Source organism: Malus sylvestris, chromosome 11 (genome assembly GCF_916048215.2).
Source record: "Malus sylvestris chromosome 11, drMalSylv7.2, whole genome shotgun sequence".
Classification (NCBI taxonomy): Eukaryota; Viridiplantae; Streptophyta; class Magnoliopsida; order Rosales; family Rosaceae; genus Malus; species Malus sylvestris.
This window is the reverse complement of record NC_062270.1, coordinates 11759552-11768976: the sequence shown is the minus strand read 5'-3', so window position 1 is coordinate 11768976 and position 9425 is coordinate 11759552. Positions and strand designations below refer to the sequence as shown.

At 36.6% G+C, this 9425-nt stretch overlaps 1 pseudogene; it reads left to right on the top strand.

Moving 5' to 3' along the window:
* The first annotated feature begins 731 nt into the window (after positions 1–731).
* LOC126589607 (putative pentatricopeptide repeat-containing protein At1g12700, mitochondrial) lies at positions 732–2874 on the top strand (annotated as a pseudogene).
* Positions 2875–9425: the final 6551 nt, after the last annotated feature.

The following is a 9425-nucleotide window of genomic DNA, read 5'->3' as shown; positions in this document are numbered from 1 at the left end:
TGGACGTAGCCCAACTTAGGGTAAACCACGTACATATTGTGTTTGTTTCCCTATCTTTATCTCTTTACATATTAGTCTCATTAGGTGACCGGAGCAACCTTGCAAAGGTCACAAACTTGACACTTTAAGTTGTTCCAAAGTCTCATTGATTTTGTGCATCAACTAGTAATTTTTGCACCCATGCTTGAATATCTACAAATTTTTAGACTATATATTCAAGACCTTCTCCATCCTCTGGATAAATTAACAACTCTGACGTTGAACACAACTTAGACTCAATGTTTTTCTTGTTGCATGAAACTATGGAATTGTAATGCAATGTAAATATTAATAACCACAAGGTATTGAAAAATCATGCAAGCTTCAACACAAATGAGATGAGGTATGAAATTATAATATTTAAAACACAAGGTATGAAACTGTAGTTCAATTCACAATTGAAATAATTTTATGTAATTTACTCTAAATATTAATAACCACATGGCATTGAAAAAAATGTGTGCTATCTACACATCTCATTTTACTTCTCACACATTCCTTGATAATTTATGTTCGTTGATCTTCTTCAATTCATCCGATCCAACGGCCGAAAATTAAAAAGGTGTGTGAGAAGTAAAATGGATTGTGTGGATATCACACCCCTTGAAAAATAATGCACAGCTTCAACATAAATAAAGTTTGTTCCACCCAAACACCTCCACCTCCACATAACTATTTTTAATCTTCTCCCGACTTCCTCTCTTTTTCACTCCACCAAACACTACCGAAGTTTTTCTCGTGTGCTGAAGTGTTTTGTATAGCGGAGCTCAGGTTTGGAGGCTGAATCGCTGAAGATGATGCTGGCAACGATTGCTTCTTCTTCTTCTTTAAAGGTTGGTTATGGTAGCAGAAGCAGCACCACCAGACTGAGACTCAAAACTCAGAGATATGATGCCTTGTCTTGTTCAATCTTCTTCTGTTGTTGTTTACTTCAACAATTACTTGGCTTTGTTTCACTCTCGGGCTTCTACATCGACCGAATCTAGAAACACCCAACAGCGTCAGCTTGTGAAAGTCACTAATCTCGAGAATGCTCTCAATGTGTTCGACGAAATGCTTCAAAGGCGTCCTCTGCCTTCCGTTGTCCCTTTCACCCAAATTTTGATTCAACTTGCCAAGATGAAACATTATTCGACAGTCATCTCGTTGAATAATAAAATGGGTGTTTCAGGAATTTGTCCTGATGTTTATACTCTAAGTATTATCATTAACTGCTTTTGCCATTTGCACCAAATGAGGTTTGGTTTGTCAGTGTTGGGAAACTTCTTCAAATTGGGGTTTGAACCAGATATCACGACCTACACCACTCTAATCAACGGCTTTATTCTCCAGAATAGAGTGGCTGAGGCAGCAACACTTTTCAATAAAATGTTGGACAATGGTAATTGTAAGCCGAATATGGTTACTCTCCGTACCCTAGTAAAGGGCCTTTGCGCAAATGGTAACAACACTACCGCAATCCAATTGCTTAGGAAGATGGAAGAAGGGGGTTGCAAGCCTAACCTAGTTATTTATAGCATGATTATCGACAGTCTTTGCAAAGATACTCTAGTTGCTGATGCACATAACCTCTTCTCAGAAATGATGAGTAAGGGTATTGCCCCAGATGTCATGACCTATACCTCTTTGATTCATGGAGTTTGCAAATTACAGGATTGGAAAGAAGCTACAAGATTGTTGAATGAAATGGTGAGTAAACATATCTTTCCAAATGTGTGCACCTTCAGTGTCTTGGTTGATACATTTTGTAAAGAGGGGATGGTCCAAGAAGCAAGGAGCGTGGTCAAAATGATGATTCAAAGAGATATCGAACCTAGTATGATTACTTACAGCTCTCTTATGGATGGGTATTGTATGCGAGGAGAAATGGACGAGGCGAAAAAGGTTTTTGAAGTAATGCTTAGCAGAGGCTGCATGGTTGATGCTCGTAGTTATAACATATTGATAAACGGCTATTGTAAGCTTAAAAGGATGGATGATGCCTGGATGCTTTTTCTGGAAATGTCTCATAGAGGAATTCTTCCAAATATGGTTACTTATAACACTCTTATTTATGGGTTTTGCAAGTTGGGAAGAATACAAGATGCACATAACTTGTTCTCTCAAATGCAAGCTTTAGGCCAACTTCCAAATGTTCAAACGTATAATATTTTACTAGATGGCCTTTGTAAAAACCAAGAATTTCCCAAGGCAGTTGAATTGTTGGAAGAGATGGAGGGAAAGAAGTTGGATTTCAATATTGTAACTTACAATACTCTTATTCAAGGTTTGTGCAGAGATGAAAAAGTTGAATATGCATGGGATCTCTTTAGCAGTTTGTCATCAAAGGGAATTCAACCTGATGTCTGGTCATATAATATAATGATTAGTGGATTTTGTAATGGGGGGCTAACATGTAAGGCAGAAAACTTGCTAAGGGAAATGGAAGAGAGAGGTTGTTCTCCAGATGGTTGCACGTACAACACAATTATCCGGGGGTTTTTCAATAACAACGACACATCAAGGGCGGTGAGGCTTATTCAAGAAATGGTAGGGAGGGGTTTTTCTGCAGATGCATCAACTGGGGAGTTGATCGTTAATTTATTGTCTAAAGATGAAGTAGATCCCGATTTGTTGGCATTTATAAAAAGTCCGCGATGAAACTGATTTGCATCTTTGCAGTTTAAACAAGTTTCGGGGCTTCCTTCCCTTGAATGCTGCATTGGAGGGTGTTGTTCCACTGCTGAGTCCAGTTCAGGTAACCATTCATTCGTTTATCACCTAGTGATGTATGATATGTGTGATTAATTTAATCTATCAAGTGATAGAGCAACTTTTATGTTATACCTTTAAGATGATGATATCTTTAGCAATTCAAAATCTTTACAAAAGTAACAGAATCAACGAAATACAAACTTTCATTTGCTGCCTGCAACCACTCCTCAAGTAAAATACTCAAACAAATAGCCAATTAAAACACAACACCTCCCAAAAGTACAATGAGTTATCATATTACGTACATAAATTTATTGTAGCAATGCTTGTATTGGTGTTGTTTTGCTGTAATGTATAATTCATATGCATGAGGATCAAGAAAGAAGTTGAGATTACTCTTAACACACGTGCTTATGCGTGACATATTTTGAAGTTAATACACACGTAAATTGTTTAGCTAACATATATAATCTGCTCTGATATATTGGGTGAATAGGATGGACAACTGCTTGCTTCGAGAATTTCTCTATTTGAAAAGAACAAAAGGATCGTAATAAGCCATTTAAATTACGTGTAAAATTTGTTAGTTCACATGTAACAAGTCAAATATTTTTCGAAAGAAATCGCCTCAGCCTCAAGTTTTCCAAATTCCTCCACTATTGATTAAATGAGTTTATCGTACTTGGCCATAAAAAGATTGAGTTTACTGTCATTAAAAGCATTTTTTTGAAACAAACAAAATGTTCCAAGGTTCCAAAAACACTTCAATTGCTTTTTCACGATTCACTTGCATTTTCTCTAAAAATTGGTTTCAAATTTATTTTCACAGATATGTTTTTAGCCATCTTAAAAGCAGACCCTAAATCATCAATACAACTTTTTTAAATTCTCAATAACATCTCTTAGGAAACAATGTCTAACGTCTTTAAAAAAATTCGTGAAGCCAATGAAATCATTTAAGTGTTTTTCTTTAGGGAATTGTTATTGGTACTCCAAAAATCTCATTCTACACTCCAAACTTTCTATATTTGGAAAGAAAATGTGAAATCCCGTTCTTGGATTTTACTGTTATAATCTACGTATTGTATTATTGAGATTTTATATTATTTTTCGGAAATTTATATTAATTTATTTGAATGTAGGTTTTAATTAAACTAGTTATGAGGGTTGAAGTTCGAAATTAATTATTTAAATTCCGTAGACCTTTTGAGGTTATAATTTATATTTTCAAATAGAGTTTGATCTCATGAACGCGTAGGCGAAAACCGTTCATGAAATGGTGTTATAACGAAGAAATTAGAGTCGTTTTAGTTGTTGGGAAATAAATAAATAAATAAATGTTTAGAAGATGCCAAGTGGCAGCAAGGGAGAAGGAAGAAAGGAGAGAGTGCGGGAGAGAAAGGGAGACGAGCAGCCCAATCAGAAGAGAGAGCAAGGAGGGGAAAGGAGGGAGACCTGAGTTGGGTCATTTTTTACCCGCGAATGATCATTTTTGACCCGGCCATATCGCCTTCATCCGACTTCCATTTTTGGTGATCTAGGTGTCCATGGAAAGCTCTTGACGATTCCTACATCCCTGTAGTGTTAGATTTTCATTTTTCTTTTCCATTTTTCTAGGTTGAAGCCACAAAGTGCCGGTTTTCCGACAAGTTTTCTCATGTTACGGTGATTTCGACAACGATTACCATCGATCACCACTACAAATAGACTTCCCTCAACCCCTAGAGTAAGGCCCAAGTGTTGGTTAGGGCATCAGAGTTTTTTTGGCGATGAATCGAGGAACACCCATTTCTTGGTTTTCCGATGGGTTTGAGGGCAATTGGAGCTTTTTCCGGCCAAATTGGACTTGGCCACATGTATGAAACTTGCTCCACTCACTGAGATCTATTTTCCTGTAAAATTTGGTAATTTTGGAAATAGTTGAATTTTCCGAAGAGTCGGGGCGGCCGACCGCCACCCTCGGCGGCGCGTGGCCAATGGGCTGACGATGTCTTTCAAATTCCAATTAGATGCCTTGAATTCATGTTTGATATCCGTATGACGTAATTTGATTGTTTGAACTTAGTTTCATTACGATACATTACTCAATCAAAATATGAACCGACGATCTGACCGTTGAATCGTCACCAAACCTTAATGCGTTATAGAAAATAATATTTGAGGATAACTGGAACTGACAAATCGGGAATCCGACTTACGGATCTTCCCAAATTAGATTTCTAAGTTAGTAAAATTAGTTGTTAACCGCCACCTAATTCTAGCAATTGGCGGAGATCTGACTGTCGTATCACGATGAGATTTTAGTGTGTTGTTCTTTGAGCATAATTTGGACCTTAGGAAGTTACGGATCTAGATTATGATGTGAAGATCTTCCGGATTAAATTGTTAGGGTGTGGACCCCGCCGTTGACGTTTGGTCAACAAGTCTTGAACCATTTGAATTACTAAAATTAGTATTGCTAGAGACTTAGTGAAGCTTTGCAGACTTGTCTCGGTGAGTGACTTTAATATATGTGATATGGTGATTACCCGATTCCGTATATTAATATCCTTTGTGGATATGACTTGGTTTTATAAATGTATTTTCTGTTAAAATGTGATTCTCTTATAATTGGCCATCGATCTATTTTTATTAAATGTGAATTGAGTCATGGATTGGTAATATTGGTGAAAAGGTGATTTGAATTGCATATTGAAATGTTTGTTAAATTAGGGGTTAGTAGGAGACCATGACTCTGCTTGGTTAATCCGCGATAGGGGGTCACTAGTGGTCGTGCTTGGTTAATCCGCGATAGAAGACCATATTATTTATGGATCGTGCTTGGTTAATCCGCAATAGGCGATCCTTATGGCCATACATACCTAGAAGTGATCATGCTTGGTTAATCTGCAATAGGTGATCACTGTCTAACAGTTCCGTAGGTGTGACTCTACTTGGTTAATCCACGATAGGTGATCACTGTCTAACAGTTCCATAGGTGTGACTTTGCTTGGTTAATCTGTGATAGGGGATCACTACCTACTTAGTTATCTTGGTCCTGCTTGGTTAATTTTCTATGGATCGTGCTTGGTTAATCCACGATATGCGATCCTTATATCTTTGGTATGGCCATACACACACACACACACTTAGGAGTGATCATGCTTGGTTAATCCACGATAGGTGATCAATGCCTAACATATGCGTATGAGTGACTCTGCTTGGTTAATCCGCGATAGGGGGTTACTGCAAGGGTGGTTCTGCTTAGTTAATCCACGATAAGGGGCCATTTCCTATTTGGTTACATATGTAGGCTTCGGTCGAACTGCATCCCTCCAGCCCTAATTTTTAATGCACATATGAACGATGGTTTTTGGGAATCTTGTGGTTTGAATTAGAAAAAGCGTTGGACGTCTGGGTGACTCATTCGGAGTTTTCAGCGACTTGATTATGATTTCATAAAGCATGATTCTATACATGATGTTTATAGATTGTGATCGATGGTTTGTTTTTATTGAATATCACATACTTGTATTATTGTCACTCACCCGAGCCTCACAGCTTATATGAGTGCCTGATTTGTCCAATGTACAATTCCTATAATGTAGGCATTGATTTTACATATGACAGGTTTGGTTAGATTATGAGAAACTGCTTGATATTTTGGTTTCGTTGAGTGGTTCGGAACCCGGTGTTGTTGGATTCCGTTGAGTGGTCCGGAATCCTTGCTCTTACTCATTCCCATAAGGTTAGTCTAGAAACCTAGATTCGAGTGAATGAGAATCACTCACAATAGACCTTGTGAATACAAATTAGAATTACCATGTTCTTATTCATAATCCAAGTAGGGAATTATATAGGGTTCCTTGGTTAAATTCGTGAAATGATATGTTACTGCATTTATTGATTAACATAATTAAATGTTAAGATCATGTATCTTTGATTCATGAATTGATTGATTAATGGGATTGTGGAATGACCTTGGTTATGGTTGTTATTATTTTGATTATAGAAAAGGGATTGTGGAATGACCTTGGTTATGGTTGTTATTATTTTGATTATTTTGGTTATGGTTATTATTTTGTGACTGGGCAGCTCTAGTATATTTGTGTCCTAGTTTTTAGAAGACATTTTCTAGAAAAGATTTCATTGCTGAATAAATAGAGCTAGTCGACCATTAGGGTTTTCGTTATGCCATTTTGAGATAGAATTCGGCTAGAGCTGTTGGAGATTTGTAGACTTTTAATCCAAGGTGTTTTCAATTTTTTTTTCTTCTTAATAATATTTTCCTTGATTTTCATTATGAAAACGCGTAACTAATTCATTTTTCTACGGCGAAGCCACAAGGCTTAACATGAATATACGGACTTTATTTAATTGCTTATGATATAATGCATGCATACTTTGAATTATTAATCATTGTGTTTAAACTATCTTTATGTCATAATGACTAGATAAGTAATCAAATGCAATTTCCATTAGAATGTCACTCTGAAATTGACGAATGCTTTTTGTGGTTAATAATTGTAATTTCACTTAAGGCGAGTATCACGTCTTACGGGTTCATGGTTTTCAAGGGGTTTTCACAAAGTGTAATGAGTCTTGCATGTTTACATTTGATATGAATGTTACAGATGGATTGCATATTTGATATACGTTGTATCTGCCACAAGTAGAATATGCATTAGGAAAGCCACAAGTAGAATATGCATTAGGAAAACTAACCTTCAAGTTGCATGCATAATTCATAAGTAATTGGTAAAACTACATAAAATTGTTTAGGTGACGACTGAACCTAAGTGTCTCTTTACTCTTATTTTATCAAACTAGTGTGTTGTTACAATTTGTTTTCCAATTTTTTATTTTTTTTTTGGAAAATACCCCAAAATGGGACAATTTCTTAATCTTGGGACATAAATAGGACAAACCAGCCCGGACAAACCAGCCGGCCATGCACAAGCTATGCACACCATGCACAAAACCAAAATTACTAAAATACCCACATATAAATGGGTTATTCCTCACTCCCTCCCCCATTTTTTTATTTCTCTCCTTCTCTACTCTCTCTCCCTTCCTTTCTCTCTTCTCTCACTTTCTCTCTTTCCATTTCTCAGATCTCTAAGCTCCGATTTCAAAGAGATGGAAGTCCAAAGAAAGGCTCGAAGAGTGAGATGGGCTTTGGGTTCACCTCATACCTCTAATTTCGAACAAAGGGATGCGAGAGAGAGGTGAGAAAAGTGAGCTAGGTTTTGTACCATATTTTCTGTTTTGGCTGGAAAGTTCCATTTTTTTCGGCAACTGAAGCTTCAGCAAGTATATCAAGGTAGGGTGTTTAGTTCCAAGTTCCTTCATCAATGATTTATGGAATAAATGGGTTGTTTGTAACATGAATTAATACTTAGAAGTTAAATTAGGGTTGGTGTTTCATGTTTGGGGGTATGCGTTGTGGAACAAATTTCAAGTTTTGACGTGCTACAAAATTGGGATGGAACAATTTCTGGTTCAAGTGTCCAATTGCAGAAATTTGTGAATTTTTTTTTTCGTAATGTGCATGTGGTGTGCATATGGTGTGCATGGCTGCATCTTAATATGAGAAGCGAGAATGTTCACTAGTTAATTATGATGCACGTATGTTGTGCCTTAGAATTTAGCAAGTATGACCACAACCTAGTTGGCCTCGGCAAAAAACAAAATTAAGAAAAAACTTAGAAGACGTTAAGGATCATGCGTGTCTGTGAAATAATGACAAGTATCATGTTTTCCACGTGCACGATTGAGCAGTGGTTGATATACGTAACAAGACTTTTCAAATTGTCATTGTAATCTTATATACATAACAATTATATTTTAATTGTACCCATTATACCAATATGTTGCCATTAAAGTTTCTCTCGTTCTGTGCATATCATGTGCATATATTGTACATATTATGTGCATGTGGTGTGCATCTAGTGTATTATGTGTAGATGCGTACTTTGATACTCCTCGCATTAGTGTAGTTTACAACTTTTTCCTTTGATTCAAAGATAGGCCTTGCAAATACGAAAAAAGCGAATGAGTTCGTGAAACAATTTCCTTTGATTCACTTGGGTTCTTTCGTGCCCATTCAAACCACAATTTTTCAAATCCTTGAAATATTTGAACCCAATCAAATTTGATACCAAATTCAAATTAATGAATCTTCGATTCTTCATATAAAGTTTAGGATCATTTATCTGATTGCGTCACTTTTCTGATTTCAAAGAGAGAGCTGTGAGCTATAGGCTTTTGAGTTGAGCTCAGATATGTGAGCATAACATGTGCATGTGCATATCTTGTGCATGTCGTGTACATACAATATATGAGCGAGCTTGATACGAAGAGAGCGAACGAGTACACGAAGCAGTTTCGTCTAATCATTCTCTCTTCCATCTTTCCACTCTGATTTCTCCATTTTCCCTAAAACTTATCTCTTCTCCAAAAGGCAACTGGCCTTTAATACATTTTTTTCATTTAATTGCAACAAAAGCCAAACCTTATTTTAGTGCTTGCAAATTTGGATCGAGAGAGGGAGCTGAGGGAGGGAAAGAATAGAAGAAATGAAAACCCACATATAAACCAGAGAAATGGTAAAAAATAAAAAAAATCAAAATTGAAGAATTTGGGTCTCTTCCAAGAAACACCAAACCAGTCACTTCAACTCCAAAAGTCAATCAATCCACTACTACGAAACC